At 48.3% G+C, this 18452-nt stretch overlaps 1 protein-coding gene across 1 annotated transcript in view; it reads right to left on the bottom strand.

Moving 5' to 3' along the window:
- Positions 1 to 18452, bottom strand: part of LOC145337159 (uncharacterized) — a 59378-nt gene that overhangs the window by 20788 nt on the left and 20138 nt on the right. The gene's annotated exons all lie outside the window — the stretch shown is intronic.

The raw sequence follows: 18452 nt of genomic DNA, 5'->3' as shown, positions 1-18452 counted from the left end.
AGAGATTACCAATACAGAGTCCATACAGTCAGAGATTACCAATAGAGAGTCCATACAGTCAGAGATTACCAATAGAGAGTCCATACAGTCAGAGATTACCAATACAGAGTCCATACAGTCAGAGATTACCAATACAGACCCATACAGTCAGAGATTACCAAGACAGAGTCCATACAGTCAGAGATTACCAAGACAGAGTCCATACAGTCAGAGATTACCAATACAGACCCATACAGTCAGAGATTACCAATAGAGAGTCCATACAGTCAGAGATTACCAATACAGACCCATACAGTCAGAGATTACCAATAGAGAGTCCATACAGTCAGAGATTTACCAGTAGAGAGTCCATACAGTCAGAGATTACCAATACAGAGTCCATACAGTCAGAGGTTACCAATACAGACCCATACAGTCAGAGATTACCAATAGAGAGTCCATACAGTCAGAGATTGCCAATAGAGAGTCCATACAGTCAGAGATTACCAATACAGAGTACATACAGTCAGAGATTACCAATACAGACCCATACAGTCAGAGATTACCAATACAGAGCCCATACAGTCAGACATTAACAGGCTGCCCTGAGTTTACAAGCACTGGAATGACCTCCCTGTGGGGTGGTCAGGTCACCTCTGACCTCGTACAGCAGCTTCCTAGTGCACACACTGCTGCTGGAGTCATCCACCCCTCCTCGCACTGTGCCCAGCACGCCTGGCACCGGCATATCAATATCCTCTGACTCTAACATGGCTGTATCCTCTTGCCCTCCTTGCATCCTTCGCTGCTGCCCCTCAATCAGTGACGTTGCAGAGATTTTCTTTATTCTTGGCAAGTCTAGCATTCATTGCCCATCCCTAACTGCCCTTGAACTGGGTTTCTCACTTGTCCATTTCAGTGGGCAGTCAAGAGTCAACCACATTGCTGTGGGTCTGGAGTCATGTGTCAGCCAGACCGGGTATGGAAGGCAGATTTCCTTCCCTAAAGGACATTTGTGAACCAGATGGAACAAGTGATGATAGTTTCATGGTCACCATTACTGAGACTAGCTTTATATTCCGGATTCTTTTATTCATTGAATTAAAATTCCACCAGTTGCCATAGTGGGATTTGAACCTGTGAACCCTGAGCATTAGGGTCCCTGAATTGCCCATCCAGTAACTGATAATTCCCAGTACACCTCCATCTTCCCCCATATTGCCATGGGGAAATAGTTCCCTGCTGCATTCGCCATAGCAACATTTTCTTTAAACGTTGGTGGGACATGGGTGTCGCTGGCTGGCGATTCCTAGTTGAGAGTCAACCATATCGCTGTGGTTCTGGAGTCACATGTAGGCCAGACCGGGTAAGGACGGCAGATTTCCTTCCCTAAAGGACATTAGAGAACCAGATGGGTTTTTCCAACTATCGACAATGGTTTCACGGTCATCAGTAGATTCAGAATTACAGATTTTTTTTATTGGATTCAAATTCCACCATCTGCTGTGGTGGGATTCAAACCTGGGTGCCCAGAATGTTAGCTGAGTTTCTGCATTAATATTCTGGTGATAACACCACTAAGCCATCACCTCCCCCATCTCCCCATTGCTTCTAATCAGAGCTGACTTGCCAACCGATCTGCAAACCTTTTTCATGCTGTACAAATTGTAGCTCTCTTTGAAATTTGGCATTCTTGCACCTGTCCTGATGAGTGCAAGACAAAAAGTTTTGACTGGATGTTTCTTCAAAGGAAAACTGGATCTGGGATTTCCTAAGCAGCTGATAAAGAAAATCTGTCAGAAAACAGGATCTTAGCCTTGACGTCTATTCATGCCGTGTTAATCTTTCAGGCACTGGGCAGAGACGATAGTTTCTCCTACGTAAAGCTGGCAAAGGACCAGATTCAAACTATAGCTCATCCAAAGCACTGCTGCCCATGTCCTAAGTCATGCACACCCACTACCCATCAATCCAAAGATGTACAGGTTAGGTGGATTGGCCATGTTAAATTGCCCCTTAGTGTCCAAAGATGTACAGGTTAGGTGGTCAACAAAACAAAGGAGATTGTCATCGACTTCAGGAAGCGTAAAGGAGAACATGCCCCTGTCTACATCAATGGGGACAAAGTAGAAATGGTCGAGAGCTTCAAGTTTTTAGGTATCCAGATCACAGCCTGTCCTGGTTCCCACACCCCCCCATGCCGACACTATAGTTAAGAAAGTCCACCAACACCTCTACTTTCTCAGAAGACTAAGGAAATTTGGCATGTCAGTCAAGACTCTCACCAACTTTTACAGATGCCCCATAGAAAGCATTCTTTCCGGGATATATCACAGCTTGGTATGGGCTCCTGCTCTGCCCAAGACCACAAGGAACTACAAAAGGTTGTGAATGTAGCCCAATCCATCATGCAAACCAGTCTCCCATCCATTGACTCTGTCTACACTTCCCGCTGCCTCGGAAAAGCAGCCAGAATAATTAAGGACCCCACACACCCCGCACATTCTCTCTTCCACCTTCTCCCGTGGGGAAAAAGATACAAAAGTCTGAGGACACTTATCAACGGACTCAAGAACAGCTTCTTCCCTGCTGCTGTCAGACTTTTGAATGGGCCTTCCTTGCATTAAGTTGATCATTCTCTGCACCCTCGCTATGACTGTAACACTACATTCTACACTCTCCTGCTTCCTTCTCTATGAATGGTACACTGCTTTGTCTGTATAGTGCACAAAAAACAATACTTTTCACTGATTTTAATACATGTGATAATAATAAATCAAATCAAATCAAAAAAGACTGTCCATATTAAATTGCCCCTTGGTGTCCAAAGATGTGCAGGTTAGGGGGATCATCAATGCTAAGGAGCAATTTATCACTGCCAATCCACCTAACCTATACATCTTTGGGCTGTGGGAGGAAACCGGGGAATAGAGTCATAGAGGTTTACAGCATGGAAACAGGCCCTTCGGCCCAACTTGATCATACCGCCCTTTTTTTAAATCCCTAAGCTAATCCTCACTGCCAGCATTTGGCCCATATCCCTCTATACCCATCTTATCCATGTAACTATCTAAATGTTTTTTAAAAGACAAAATTGTACCCGCCTCCACTACTACTTCTGGCAGCTTGTTCCAGACACTCACCACCCTCTGTGTGAAAAAAATTGCCCCTCTGGACCCTTTTGTATCTCTCCCCTCTCACCTTAAACCTATGCCCTCTAGTTTTAGACTCCCCTACCTTTGGGAAAAGATATTGACTATCTAGCTGATCTGTGCCCCTCATTATTTTATAGGCCTCTATAAGGTCAACTCTCATCCTCCTACGCTCCAGAGAAAAAAGTCCCAATCTATCCAGCCTCTCCTTATAACTCAGTCAAGTCCCAGTAGCACCTTAGTAAATCTTTCCTGCACTCTTTCTAGTTTAATAATATCTTTTCTATAATAGGGTGACCAGAACTGTGCACAGTATTCCAAGTGTGGCCTTACCAATGTCTTGTACAATCTCAACAAGACACTCCAACTCCTGTATTCAACGTTCTGACTGATGAAACCAAGCATGCCGAATGCCTTCTTCGCCACTCCGTCCACCTGTGACTCCACTTTCAAGGAGCTATGAACATGTAACCCTAGATCTCTTTGTTCTGTAACTCTCCCCAGTGCCCTACCATCAACTGAGTAAGTCCTGCCCTGGTTCAATCTACCAAAATGCATCACCTTGCATTTATCTAAATTAAACTCCATCTGCCATTCGTCAGCCCACTGGTCCACAGGGCAGCACGGTAGCACAGTGGTTAGCACTGCTGCTTCACAGCTCCAGGGACCTGGGTTTGATTCCCGGCTCGGGTCACTGTCTGTGTGGAGTCTGCACATTCTCCTCGTGTCTGCGTGGGTTTTGTCCGGGTGCTCCGGTTTCCTCCCACAGTCCAAAGATGTGCGGGTTAAATTAATTGGCCATGCTAAAAAATTGCCCCTTAGTGTCCTGGGATGCGCAGGTTAGAGGGATTAGTGGGTATAATATGCAGGAATATGAGGGTAGGGCCTGGGTGGGATTGTAGTCGGTGCAGACTCGATGGGCCGAATGGCCTCTTTCTGCACTGTGGGGTTTCTATGATTCCAACTGATCAAGATCCCATTGCAATTGGAGATAACTTCCTTCACTGTCCACTATGCCACCAATCTTGGTGTCATCTGCGTACTTACGAACCATGCCTCCTATATTCTCATCCAAATCATTAAGATAAAGGACACATAACAGTGGACCCAGCACTGATCCCTGAGGCACAGTGCTGGTCACGGGCCTCCAGTTTGAAAAACCACCCTCTGGCCTCTGTCAAGAAGCCAGTTTTGTATCCATTTAGATACCTCAGCCTGGGTCCCGGACTCGGTGGAAACCCACACAGACACAGCGAAAAATGTGCAAACTCCACACAGACAGTCACCCAAAGCTGGAATCAAACCTGGGCCCCTGACGCGGTGAGGCAGCAGTGCTAACCACCGTGCTAGCCTGCTGCCCAGGTTTGATTTTATATAAATTATTATTGTTCATAGGCATTAGTTTTTTTCTTATTGGAGACATCTTCTGTGCTTCCTCCCAATCAAATCCCTTCAAAATTTTGATGACCCCCTTCCCCTCAGTTCTCCCTTTGTTAGAGAAGAGAGCATCTGCCTGTTTAACCTTTCATCAGCTGGAATCTCTCAGTTCTGTTCTCAGGCTCTTCACAGTAAAAAGTCTGACAACACCAGGTTTTAGTCCAACCTATTTATTTGATAATATACTCACTAGCTTTCGGGGTTACCCCCTTCGTCAGGTGAATGGAGAGTTCTGGCCTCAGACAGAGCATATAAAGCACAGACAGTTTAGAGATTACTGATTAAAATGCGAATCCTTAACCCCGAAAGCTAGTGAGTATATTATCAAATAAATAGGTTGGACTAAAACCTGGTGTTGTCAGACTTTTTACTGTGTTTACGCCAGTCCAACGCCGGCATACCCACATCTCAGGCTCTTCCCCAGAGTCCAGGGGAATCACAAGACAGAGATGAGGAGAGCTTCTTATATCTCGGAGGATGGTGAGTGTCTTTGGAAATCTCTGCCTCAAAAGGCGGTGGAAGCAGAGGATGGGATTTTTGCGCTCGCCTCAAGACCGGAACATCCCAGCCGAGGTGAACAGACCTTTACATGGCCCTTGTCCTGAGCGCTACAATTCCCGTGGTGGGCTGGGTGGGAAAATTCTGTCCAGAGTCTTGAATATTTTTAGACGGAGCTAGATAAATTATTGATCAACAAGGTGGGGGGCGGGGGGGGGGGGGGGGGTGAAAGGTTATTGGGGGTGGGCAGGAATGTGGGGTTGAGGTTACAATCAGACCAGCCATGATCTTACTGAATGGCAGAGCAGTCTCAAGTGGTCTCCTCCTACTCCTAATTCATCAGTTCTCCATATTGTTTTCCTAGAATAGAGACTAGAACTGGGCACAGAAGTCTAATATTATAGCCTAGTCTATCTCTGATAAAAAGCAACATTTTCAGTTTCTTTCCCTCTCCCCCCCCCCCCACCGAGCCATTGGACTGCATGAAGTGGCCTTATCTTCCAGCTCTCTTGACCTCTTTGGGCTGCATTCACTCACTAACCTCTCACCAGTGGTCAAACACCAATGGTTCAAATACTCCAAACACACTTGGTAGGGCAAAATTTGAATATTGCTGAAAAAGAGGCACACTGCCAAAGTTTTTCACCTTGCACTCATCAGGACAAACTCAAGAACACCAAATTTCAAACAAACGCAACAACTTATACAACGGGAGAAAAGGGTAATGATTGGATGGCAAGTCAACTCTGACCGGCTGGGATGCTACAATGGAAGGAGACTTTAAAATATCTCCTTTTTTCACTTCTTCCTTTAATTTTCCCTACTTTCCCTTTCTAAGCCATTCTAATGTCCAATTGCCCAGTATGTTCTGGCTCTGTCTCATTTCAGGGCCTGTCCTTCCTGTGCCAGTTCAATGCCAGTGTCTGTTCCTCCCAGGGCAATGTCTGAACTTCCAAAGCCAGTGTCTCTCAGTTTCATGCCAGTGTCTCTCAGTCCCATGCCAGCGTCTGTCCCTCCCAGGGCTATGCCTGAACTTCTCATGCCAGTATCTCTCAATCCCATGCCAGCACCTACTTCTCCCAGGGCAATGCCTGAACCTCCCATGCCAATGTCTCTTGGTCCCATGCCAGCACCTGCCTCTCCTAGGGCAAGGCCTGAACCTCTCATGCCAGCATCTCTTAGTCCCATGCCAGTGTCTCTCAATCCCATGCCAGTGTCTCTCGGTCCTATGCCAGTGTCTGTCCCTCCCAGGGCAATGCCTGAACCTCCAGAGCCAGTGCCTATCCCCTAAGCTGCACCAAGCAGCTCTTTCCCACAGGAACCATCTGTCATTTTCTAATGTCACGTCCCCATCATGGCCGTTCCTATGTAAACAATAGTACAGCGAGCTTGAACCAAACACTCATCAGATTCCACAATGCTAACATCAGCAGCTTTCAGTCCGTCCCACCAAGTCCCAGAGGGGCTGAGTTAGCCCAAGAGAGTTTAGTGCCTGAATTAGTAACAAGCACAGATTCAACTCTTCATAAATATCTTACTATTTAAGACTCGCACTCCAACAGAAAGGTTCCAACACAAAGCAGCGATTCACTGCAGCAAACTCTGCTGCCCACTTGCAATTTATGGTATTTTTTGAGTTTTTTGGATTGTCTGCTAACAGCTGCCCACAGCCCAGCATCGAGCTGCTGACTGTCCTCCATCATTCCAGAGCCTTGTTTCATTATTATCTCCATGATCAACTCGATTCTTCAATTGCAATGATGCAAATATGTCACAGACTCTGCCACAAGGTGCAGTATGACCAGAGACCCTGGTGTATCTCTACAACAGGGCTCAAAGCAACTCCGCCACAGGGTCGTCTACACCACACAGCTACAGCTCCACCGCAGAGCTACAGCTCCACCACAGAGCTACAGCTCCACCGCAGGGCTCCCTACAGCTCCACCCCCCTACAGCTCCACTACAGAGCTCCCTACAGCTCCACCACAGAGCTACAGCTCCACCACAGAGGTCCCTACAGCTCCACCGCAGAGCTACAGCTCCACCGCAGGGCTCCCTACAGCTCCACCATAGAGCTACAGCTCCACTGCAGAGCTCCCTACAGCTCCACCGCAGGGCTCCCTACAGCTCCACCGCAGAGCTCCCTACTGCTCCACCGCAGAGCTCCCTACTGCTCCACCGCAGAGAACCCTACAGTTCCACCGCAGAGAACCCTACAGCTCCACTGCAGAACTCCCTACACCTCCACCACAAAAATCCCTACAGCTCCACTGCAGAACTCCCTACACCTCCACCACAAAAATCCCTACAGCTTCACTGCAGAACTCCCTACAGCTCCTCCACAGAGCTCCCTACAACTCCACCGCAGAACTCCATACAACTCCACCGCTCCACCACAGAGCTACAGCTCCACCGTAGAGCTCCCTACAGCTCCACCGTAGAGCTCCCTACAGCTCCACCATAGAGCTCTCTACAGCTCCAAAGCAGGGCTCTCCACAGTTCCACCATGAGGACATGTGTTCTTGACCACAGCTACATGTACACACTTACTACTGGGGCAAACTATCATAGAACCCCTACAGTGCAGACAAGGCCATTCGGCCCAGCAAGTCTGCATCGACTCTCCGACGGAGTATTTTACCTGAGCTCCCGCCCTCCTCCCGTAACCCCACACATTCACCCTGGCTAATCCACCTAACCTACACATCCTTGGAAACTAAGGCTCCTATTTTACCATTTTGATTCTAAGTGCTTGAATCTGGGAGTGTTTCAGATCCAACTTTTGGCCCCCGTACGCACTCTGCCTAAAACAGTATCGGTGAGTCCGAACCGCGCTGCAGGAGCATGGGGGTGGGGGTATGTGGCGCGGGGGTGGGGGGGGGGGGGGGGGGGCGGTGGTGTTAATGCGCCCGAAATCCAGCAGCTCCGATCGGAGCCTCCAATTGCGCAGGTGCAGAAAAGGTAGAATGCGGCTCCCTTGCCACATCCGTCCTGGGCCGGATAACGTCTCCATCCTGGCCCCCACAGACATTGCTCCACCCCCACAACATTGCTGACCCCCCCCTCCCCGAACGCATGCAAATGCATTTAAATGGCCACTGCGGCTATTTTCGGGCCTTGGTAATGGGGGAACCGGCACGGAGGCAGGCGCGGATCACACTACCCACCTCACACCTGACTTTACCAAGTTTTCTTGCCCGAAAACGGGCACAACTTGATGGTAAAATCGGGCCCTAAGGACGGTCAGTCCAGCTAACCTTTGGACTGTGGGAGGAAGCCGAAGTATCTGCAAGAAGCCCAAGCGGGCATGGGGAGAACATGCAAACTCCACATAAAATGTCATCCCAAACCGGAACTGAACCTGGATCCCTGGCGCGATGAGGCAGCAGTGCTAACCACTGTGCCACCTGGGACATGTACACTTCCACTAAAGTATACCTTCACCACAGGGGCACGTACACTTTCACAACAGGGACACGCACACATCAAGAATGTGTATTTTTTCACTACAGGGACACGTACATCTCCAACACATAGACATGTACATCTCTACCACTCAGACATGCACATCTCAAACATAGGGACCAATACACCACAGGGACATGTACAATGAGCAAAACTGAAGGATTGAGGGATAATAGCAGTGTTGCTAAGGGGCAAAGAGTTGTGGTGAATGAAGGTTTTTCTGAGGGAAGTGTACAATACTGTTTCACAGGGTTGATACTGAGGCCAACGTGCATTTTGACCTGACCTTTTGTGCTTCTTGATTTATTCTTTCATGAGACGAAGACATCATTGGAAAGGCCACATACTCCGGTTTCCTCCCACAGTCTGAAAAATGTGCTGGTTACGTGGATTGGCCGTGCTAAATTCTCCCTCAGTGTACCCGAACAGTGCAGCCGAGTGTGGCGACTAGGGGATTTTCACTGTAACTTCATTGCAGTGTTAATGTAAGCCGACTTGTGACAGTAATAAATAAACTTTAAACTTTTCAAGCCTTTGTTCCAGATGGTTAACTGCCCTTGAACTGAATGGCTGAGGGACCATGTCAGGGGGTATCTAAGAATGAACCACATTGGCTCTGGAGTCACATGTAGGCCAGACCAGATAAGGATGGCAGATTTCCTTCCCTACGGGACATTACTGAACCAGAAAGGCTTTTCCAACAATCAATGATACTTCCATGGTCCCCATTATTGAGGCCAGCTTTCAGTTCCAGATTTTATTAATGTATTTGAAATTCCACCAGCCCCACGGTGGGATTTGAACCCATGTCCCGACAGCAGTAATCTGCTCCTCTTGATTATTAATCCAATGATACGATGACTGGGTGGAGAGGGTGTTGAGAAAGCAGATGGATTTTGTTTTACAAACAGAAGCACAGAATATAAAAGTAAGGAAGTTAGGCCAGATCATTGAGTGTCTTTAAGATACTCAATTCTGAATGGCTTCTTTGACTGAGATGAGGTTCTTGATTAATAAGGGGGTCAGGGATTATGGGGAGAAGGCAGAAGAATGGGGATGAGGAAAATATCAGCCAGGATTGAATGGCGGTGCAGACTCGATGGGCCGAGTGGCCTAATTCTCTCCTATGTCTTAAGGTCTTATGGTTAGGTATCAGCTGCAATGTGCTGTTCAATTCTGTGGACATCGCACTTTAGAGAGAATGTCAAGATCCCTGAGAGGGTGCAGAGGATGCGTGGAGAAGCTGAGGTTCCTCTCCTTAAAGCACACAAGATTAAAAACACTGGAACACAAGGAATAAGAGCAGGTTCCTTACCCGGTCTGGCCTACATGTGACTCCAGGACCACAGCGATGTGGTTCACTCTCAGCTGCCCTCCAAGGGCAAGTATGGATGGGCAATAAATGTCCAGCGACGCCTGCGTCCCACGACTGAATAAAGAAAAAGAGTGGACCACCCTACCCATCAAGCCTGCTCCTCCATCCAGCACAACAAACGGTTTCAACTGCACTTTCCCACCCACTCCCCATTTCCCTGAAAGACCAAAAATCCGTTTATCCCAGCCTCCAATGTATTCGACCATGGAGCATCTACAACCCTCTGGGATAGGGAATTCCAGGGATTTGCAACCCTTTGATTGAAGAAATTCCTCCTCATCTCAGTCCTAGGTCAAGCTTTCCTTATCCCCCTGCCCCGCTGTGGAATTTTCTGGCCCCTCCCACCGACGGGAACGCGCCGAAGGTGGCTCCCCCCACGCCCCCCCCCCTAACCGCAGCGATTTCCCCGGAAGCAGGACAGACGAGCCACACAAAATGCCGCGGACATTGGCGGGATTGGAAAATCCCACTGGCGGTCAATGATGAGCCAACTCCCCTGCTGGAAAACACACCGTGCAGAGGGTCTGAAAATTCAGTGACCAACATTAACTGTGATTCTGCAAGTGAGCAGCACTAACTGAACAATCCCGATGGTGCCAAGAATTACACTGAAATCCAGTTTAAGCTTGTCAGTTGGCTTGATGTCTGGCTCATTTACTCATGTTGGAAGGTTTCAGAGCGCCGCTCCTTCATCAGGTGAGTAGCCACTCACCTTGAATAGAAGGGTAAGGATCACAGAATCTCGACAGTACAGAAGGAGGCCATTCAGCCTATCTACAATCTCACCCAGGGCCTATTCCTGCAATCCACATATTTATCCCGATAATCCCTCCAACCTACGCATCCCGGACACTATGGGGCAATTTACCATGACCAATCTACTTAACCTGCACATCTTTAGAGGGTGGGAGGGAACTGGAGCACCTGGAGGAAACCCATGAAGACATGGGGAGAATGTGCAGAATCCACACAGACAGTGAGCCAAGCCAGGAATCAAACCCAGGTCCCTGGAGCTGTGAGGCAGCAGCGCTAACCACTGTGCTACCACGCTGCCTTTCAATTGATGTGAGGTTTCAGTTATACAAACCACATCTCGAATACTGTGTGCAGTTTTGATCTCCTCATATTTACTTTATTCCTTCTTGGGTTTTGAGCATTGCTGGCAAGGCCACATTTACTTTCCTCGAAATGCTCTTGCCAACATTTCTGTGGCAGTGCCGCTCTCTCGGCCATTTCAGGGGACGGTTAAGAATCAGCCACATTGCCGTGGGTGTGGAGTCACGTGTAGATAAGGACAGCAGCTTTCCTCCCCTGTCAGCCAAGTGGGTGTTTAATGGCAATTTGGTGTTATCATTAATAAGGCTTATATTTGATTCCAGATGCATTAATTAATCAAACTTGAACTTAAATCTCTGGAGCATTAGTGCAGATTTCTGGATTGTTAATGCAGTAATATCAACATGATGGTGCCACTGCACCCCCAGCACCAGGGATCTGGGTTTGATTCCAGCCATGGGTCACTGTCTGTGCGGAGTTTGCACGTTCTCCCCGTGTCTGTGCGGAGTTTGCACGTTCTCCACGTGTCTGTGTGGAGTTTGCACGTTCTCCACGTGTCTGTGTGGAGTTTGCACGTTCTCCACGTGTCTGTGTGGAGTTTGCACGTTCTCCCCGTGTCTGTGCGGAGTTTGCACGTTCTCCACGTGTCTGTGTGGAGTTTGCACGTTCTCCACGTGTCTGTGTGGAGTTTGCACGTTCTCCACGTGTCTGTGTGGAGTTTGCATGTTCTCCACGTGTCCGTGTGGAGTTTGCACGTTCTCCACGTGTCCGTGTGGAGTTTGCACGTTCTCCCCGTGTCCGTGTGGAGTTTGCACGTTCTCCCCGTGTCCGTGTGGAGTTTGCACGTTCTCCACGTGTCCGTGTGGAGTTTGCACGTTCTCCACGTGTCCGTGTGGAGTTTGCACGTTCTCCACGTGTCTGTGTGGAGTTTGCACGTTCTCCACGTGTCCGTGTGGAGTTTGCACGTTCTCCACGTGTCTGTGTGGAGTTTGCACGTTCTCCACGTGTCTGTGTGGAGTTTGCACGTTCTCCACGTGTCCGTGTGGAGTTTGCACGTTCTCCACGTGTCTGTGTGGAGTTTGCACGTTCTCCACGTGTCCGTGTGGAGTTTGCACGTTCTCCACGTGTCCGTGTGGAGTTTGCACGTTCTCCCCGTGTCCGTGTGGAGTTTGCACGTTCTCCACGTGTCTGTGTGGAGTTTGCACGTTCTCCACGTGTCCGTGTGGAGTTTGCACGTTCTCCACATGTCCGTGTGGAGTTTGCATGTTCTCCACGTGTCTGTGTGGAGTTTGCACGTTCTCCACGTGTCTGTGTGGAGTTTGCACGTTCTCCACGTGTCCGTGTGGAGTTTGCACGTTCTCCACGTGTCCGTGTGGAGTTTGCACGTTCTCCACGTGTCCGTGTGGAGTTTGCACGTTCTCCACGTGTCCGTGTGGAGTTTGCACGTTCTCCCCGTGTCCGTGTGGAGTTTGCACGTTCTCCACGTGTCTGTGTGGAGTTTGCATGTTCTCCACGTGTCCGTGTGGAGTTTGCACGTTCTCCACGTGTCTGTGTGGAGTTTGCGTGTTCTCCACGTGTCTGTGTGGAGTTTGCACGTTCTCCCCCTGTCTGTTCCGGTTTCCTCTCACAGTGTAAAGACGTGCAGGTTATGTGGTCTGGCCATGGCCAATGTACGGGATTATGAGGATCGGGCCAAATGGGCACCTTAGGGATTCTATAATTCACACAATTGCCTTTCACAACCTTGGGAGCTCCCAAAGCCCATTAAAGTCAATGAAATATCTTAGAAATATCCTGCCTGCTAAGATAGGGGAGGCAATGGTATTATCGCGAGACAATTAATCCAGGGGACCCGGGTTCGAATCCCGCCACGACAGATGGAGGAACTGAATTCAATAAAAAATATCTGGAATTAATAATCTACTCTTGATCATGAAACCGTTGTTGGAAAAACCCATCTGGTTCACTAATGTCCTTTAGGGAAGGAAATCTGCCGTCCTTACCCTGGTCTGACCTACATGTGACTCCAGAGCCACAGCAATGTGGTTGACTCTCAACTGCCCTCCAACCAGGCAACTAGGGATGGGCAATGGATGCTGGCCCAGCCAGCGATGTCTCTGTTGCCACGAATTAATAAAAAGAAAGGCCTTTCGGCCCAGTATCCCTCTGCCAGCTCTTTGAAAGACCTGTGCTTTTCCCAGACTCTGCTGATCCCTTCTGTTCCAAGGTAAACAGCCAACAGTGGCGACAATCCTGATGTGTTCAGGAGGCAAACCAGCAAGAAGTCGCAAAGGTGAGTGGGAGAGGGCTTTGAAGAAGTAATTGAAAATGTCATCATTAATGTGTTTGACGATGCGGAGGTGTGAGTAGCTCAGCAAGAACAAGAGGTGAGTTTAGACAGCTGAACGTGTCATGGGAATTCTTCATATTTCGGGTGATCCTGGGGGAGGAGGTTTTAGATGAGGGGAGTGACTCAATTCTGAATTTAATCTGATTGTGCCGACCACACGATGAAGAAGTGGGCAGTGCTGGGTAGAAAAATAGAAAATAGGAGCAAGAGAAGATTTACAAGGATGTTGCCTGAATTGGGAGGCATGCCTCATGAGGATAGGTTGAGGGAGCTTGGCCTTTTCTCCCTGGAGAGACGAAGGATGAGAGGTGACCTGATATAAAATGTTGAGAGGTATGGATAGGGTGGATTCTCGGAGGCTATTTCCCAGGGCTGGAATGGTCGCTACGAGAGGACACAGGTTTAAGGTGCTGGGGAGTAGGTACAGAGGAGATGTCAGGGGTAAGTTTTTCACTCAGAGGGTGGTGAGTGAGTGGAATCGGCTGCCGTCGGAGGTGGTAGAGGTGAACTCGCTGGGGTCTTTTAAAAGACTTCTGGATGAGTATATGGGATTTAATGGGATTGAGGGTTATAGAAAGGCCTGGTAGGTAGGGATATGATCAGCGTAACTTGTGGGCCGTAGGGCCTGTTTGTACTGTAGCGTTCTATAATCTATTCTGCCATTTAATATAACCATGGCTCATCCTCTATCTCAACATCATACTCCAGCACTCTCCCATAACCTTTAGAACCTAGAAATCTATTTCCTTCTTAAATATATTCAGTGATGTGGCCTCTTGCAGGTGCAGCAGGTGGTCAGGAAGGCGAATGGGATGCTGGCCTTCATAGCGAGGGGGATTGAATATAAAAGTAGGGAGGTCTTGCTGCAGCTGTATAGGGCATTGGTGAGGCCGCAGCTGGAGTACTGTGTGCAGTTTTGGGCGCCGCACCTGCGCAAGGATATTTTGGCCCTGGAGGGAGTGCAGAGGAGGTTTACTAGGCTGATACCGGAGTTGAGGGGATTGAGCTATGAGGAGAGGCTGAATAAACTAGGCTTGTACTCGTTAGAGTTTAGAAGAATGAGGGGAGATCTCATTGAGACGTATAAGATGATGAATGGGATGGATAAGATAGAGGTGGAGAGACTCTTCCCGCTCAAAAAAGACAGTAGGACTAGGGGGCACAGCCTCAAGATAAAGGGGAGGCGGTTTAGAACGGAGTTGAGGAGGAACTTCTTCACTCAAAGTGGCGGGGCAGGCTCGAAGGGCTAGATGGCCGACTCCTGCTCCTATTTCTTATGTTCTTTTGAGCCTGCTGTGCCATTTAATATAACCATGGCTCATCCTCTATCTCAACATCATACTCCAGCACTCTCCCATAACCTTTAGAACCTAGAAATCTATTTCCTTCTTAAATATATTCAGTGATGTGGCCTCTGCAGCTTTCTGTGGGAGAGAATTCCGCAGGTTCACCACCCTCTGAGTGAATCCATGGCCTACTCCATATCCTGAGGCTGTGACCCCTTGTTCTAGAACCCACCAACCAGAGGATAAAACACCCCTATATCCAGTGTGTGCAGCCCTGTCAGAATTTTATATGTCTCACTGAGATCCTCTCTTTCTTTTACACTCCAGTGAATACAGGCCCAATCCACCCAATCTCTCCTCACGTGACAATCCCGTCATCCCAGGGATCAGTTTGGTGAACCTTCGCTGCGCTCCCTCTATGCCAAGTATGTCCTTTCTGAGATAATGAGACCAAAGCTACACACAATACTCCAGGTGTGGGCTTGCCAAGGCCCTGTACAGAACAACGGCAAAGATAGTTCAAAAATGCAACTGTTTAAAATACACGTTTATAAAAACAATATATCTGATTTGATTTATTACTGTCACATGTATAAGTATACAGTGAAAAGTATTGCTTCTTGTGCGCTAGAGACTAAGCATACCGTTCATAGGGAAGGAAACGAGAGAGTGCAGAATGTAGTGTCACAGTCATAGTGTAGAGAAAGATCGACTTAATGCAAGGTAGGTCCCTTCAAAAGTACATAGAAAACACAGAAGCAGTGTATTGTACAGCATAAACAGTCCAAAGATGTGCAGGTTAGATTGATTGGCCGTGCTAAATTACCCCTTAAAGGGGGTTAAGGGGGATAAGAGGGGTTAAGAATGTGGGGTTGCAGGGATAAGGCCTGGGTAGGATGTTCTGTCAGAGAGTCCGTGCAGACTTGATGGGCCGAATGGCCTCTTCTGCACTGTATGAATTCTGTAATAACAGCGAAGGGCAACCTAGGCTGGTGAGTGGGCTGCACGCGAGGCCCTCCTTCATCTCAGGGGGCTGCAAGATTGAAATTGGGCTTGTTCACTCACCGTGGGTCCATGAATAAGATTAAATACATTTAACACACGCTGAATATTTCATAATGAGTTATAGAAAATGCTTAATTATTCATTTCTTAATAAAACTATTAACTTCAGTTGGTATGAACAAGACACTTTGGGAAGTGTTGGGGGAGCGCGTGGCTCTCACGCTCAGTGTGGGTAATCAGCACGCACCTCACTTCACTCGCTCCTGATTTACGTACGAATCGTGTCAGTCACACCGACAGGAAATAAAACACGGATGGAAACCAGCGGAATGTGGCAACCCCGCGCCTGGGAACGGTCAACAAAATGTCTGTTGGGGGGGCCGCACTCAGAACCCGGATGGGCCACATGCCTGTCACTGACCTATAATGTGGTTTATTTGCAGGAGAGTTAACAAAATTCAACACTGAGCCACGTAAGGGAAAGGTGGCAGGGCAGGTGGGTGAGGTATGTGCAATGCTTTCCTTTACCGGCCGAGTTTTGAATACAAAACCAGAAACGCAATGCTGCAACAAAAACAGAAAGTGCTGGAAATTCTCAGCGGGTCTGTCAGCATCTGTGGAGAGAGAATAGGGCCAGCTTTTTGAGCCCTTTGTCATGAGAACTGGAAATAGGATGAGATTAATACTGTTGTGTGGAGGGGTGATTGGAGCAGTAGGCTCTGGGTAGAGGGCCGGCGATAGGTGGAGGCTAGGGAGAGATATCATGGACAAAAAGCCAAAGAGATTGCAAACAGTGGTGATCATGGTTAAGAAGGGTGCTAATAGCGGCATATTGAGAGATCAGAATGTGTTAATGGCGGAACAAAGATAAACAGCGTATCCCTGTGGGGAGATGGTACACCTCCTGCGACTGCATGGGAAGATGCTGTGGGAAGGTGGTGAGATGTTGGGGGTGATGGAGGAGTGGACCAGGGCATCCCAGAGGGAATGTTCCCTGCGAAATGCTGACAAGGAAGATATGTTGAGTAGTGGCTTCATGCTGGAGTTGGCAAGAATGGCAGAGGATGATCCTTTGAATATGAAGAATGTGAGGACAAGGGGGACTTATCCTGGTCTGGGAGGGAGAGGAGGGGGTGAGAACAATGGCGTGGGAAATGGGCCAGACACAGTTGAGAACCTTGTCAAGCCTTACACAAACCAGCCTCCCACCCATTGACTCTGTCTACACTTCCCACTGCCTCGGCAAAGCAGCCAGCATAATCTAGAACCCCACACACCCCGGACATTCTCTCTTCCGCCTTCTTCCATCGGGAAAAAGATACAAAAGTCTGAGGTCACGTACCGACCGACTCAAGAACAGCTTCTTCCCTGCTGCTGTCAGACTTTTAAATGAACTTATCTTGCATTAAGTTGATCTTTCTCTACACCCTCGCTGTGACTGTAACACTACATTCTGCACTCTCTCGTTTCCTTCTCTATGAATGGTATGCTCTGTCTGTATAGCACGCAAGAAACAATGCTTTTCACTGTATGTTAATACACTGTAAAATCAAATCAAACCACAATGAGTGGAAAACCAGGATTAAGGAAGGAGGAAGACGTACCAGTAGTGTTATTTTGGACAATAGCATCACTGGGGCAGATGGGACAGAGGTGAAGGAACAGAGAAAATGGGATGGAGTCCTGCTGCTTTTCTCCTCACCGGGTGGGCCACAAGGTGATGGCCAGTGCCCCAGTGATGGTGAACACCTTCAAACAACGTGGCATCCTCCCACACCAGAAGCCCCCCCCCCACCAAAAGAGGGCTAAAGTCAAAAACTTCAGAAACTGAATGGTGCAAAATGGCATCCGTCTGACACAGTAATGTCTCCTCATGTACACTGAATCATGGAATGTTCGAGTGCAAAACACCAGCCCAGTCGTATCAGGTATGGAAGGACTGAGCTATGAGGAGAGATTGGGCAAATTGGGGCTGTTCTCCTTAGAAAGGCAGAGGATGAGGGGAGGTCTAATAGAGGTATATAAGATTATGAAGGGTATAGATAAGAACATAAGAACATAAGAAATAGGAGCAGGAGTCGGCCATCTAGCCCTTCGAGCCTGCCCCGCCATTCAATAAGATCATGGCTGATCTGTCGTGGCTCAGTTCCACATTCCCGCCCTCTCCCCATAACCCTTAATCCCCTCTCTTATCAAAAACCCATCAACCCGCGTCTTAAAAATATTTAGCGAGGCAGCCTCCACCACTTCAACGGGCAGAGAATTCCAGAGATTCACAGATAGAGTGAACAGTGGTAAGCCTTTTCCTAGGTTGGATGCAATAATTACGAGGGACCACGGGCTTAGGGTGAGGGGGGCGAGGTATAACTCAGATGTTAGAGGGAGGTTTTTCACACCGAGGGTGGTGGGGGCCTGGAATGCACTGCCAAGTAGGGCGGTGGAGGCAGGCACACTAGGGTTGTTTAAGGCTTACTTAGACAGGCACATGAGCGGACTAGAGATGGAGGGATACAGGAGACTTTTCTAAATAAAGATCAAGAGCCTTGGGACGTCCCTGGGAATCAACTGATTCCTATGGACCTTCCAACATATTTCATGGCTCACTTGTCTTACTTTTGAGCTTCTGGGGATTCCGTAAATGTCTAAGTTTTGCATGTTTATTGATGTCTTTTCTTTTAATCCACAGGTGATTCAGTCCACCTTGTTGTCCAACAAGGGGCATACACGCAGTGGGTCGTGTGAGGGCTGCTCTTGGAGTTTGTTTCGAGAGTTGCCTAGTGCTTCACATTGTTAGTGTACGCTTAAACTGGACCAACTGATGGGCAACATGACAGCTCAGTGACTATCACT

The sequence above is a fragment of the Carcharhinus amblyrhynchos genome, unplaced genomic scaffold, assembly GCF_965287045.1.
Source record: "Carcharhinus amblyrhynchos unplaced genomic scaffold, sCarAmb.v2.hapA scaffold_44, whole genome shotgun sequence".
Classification (NCBI taxonomy): Eukaryota; Metazoa; Chordata; class Chondrichthyes; order Carcharhiniformes; family Carcharhinidae; genus Carcharhinus; species Carcharhinus amblyrhynchos.
This window is presented reverse-complemented; position numbering and strand designations above follow the sequence as displayed.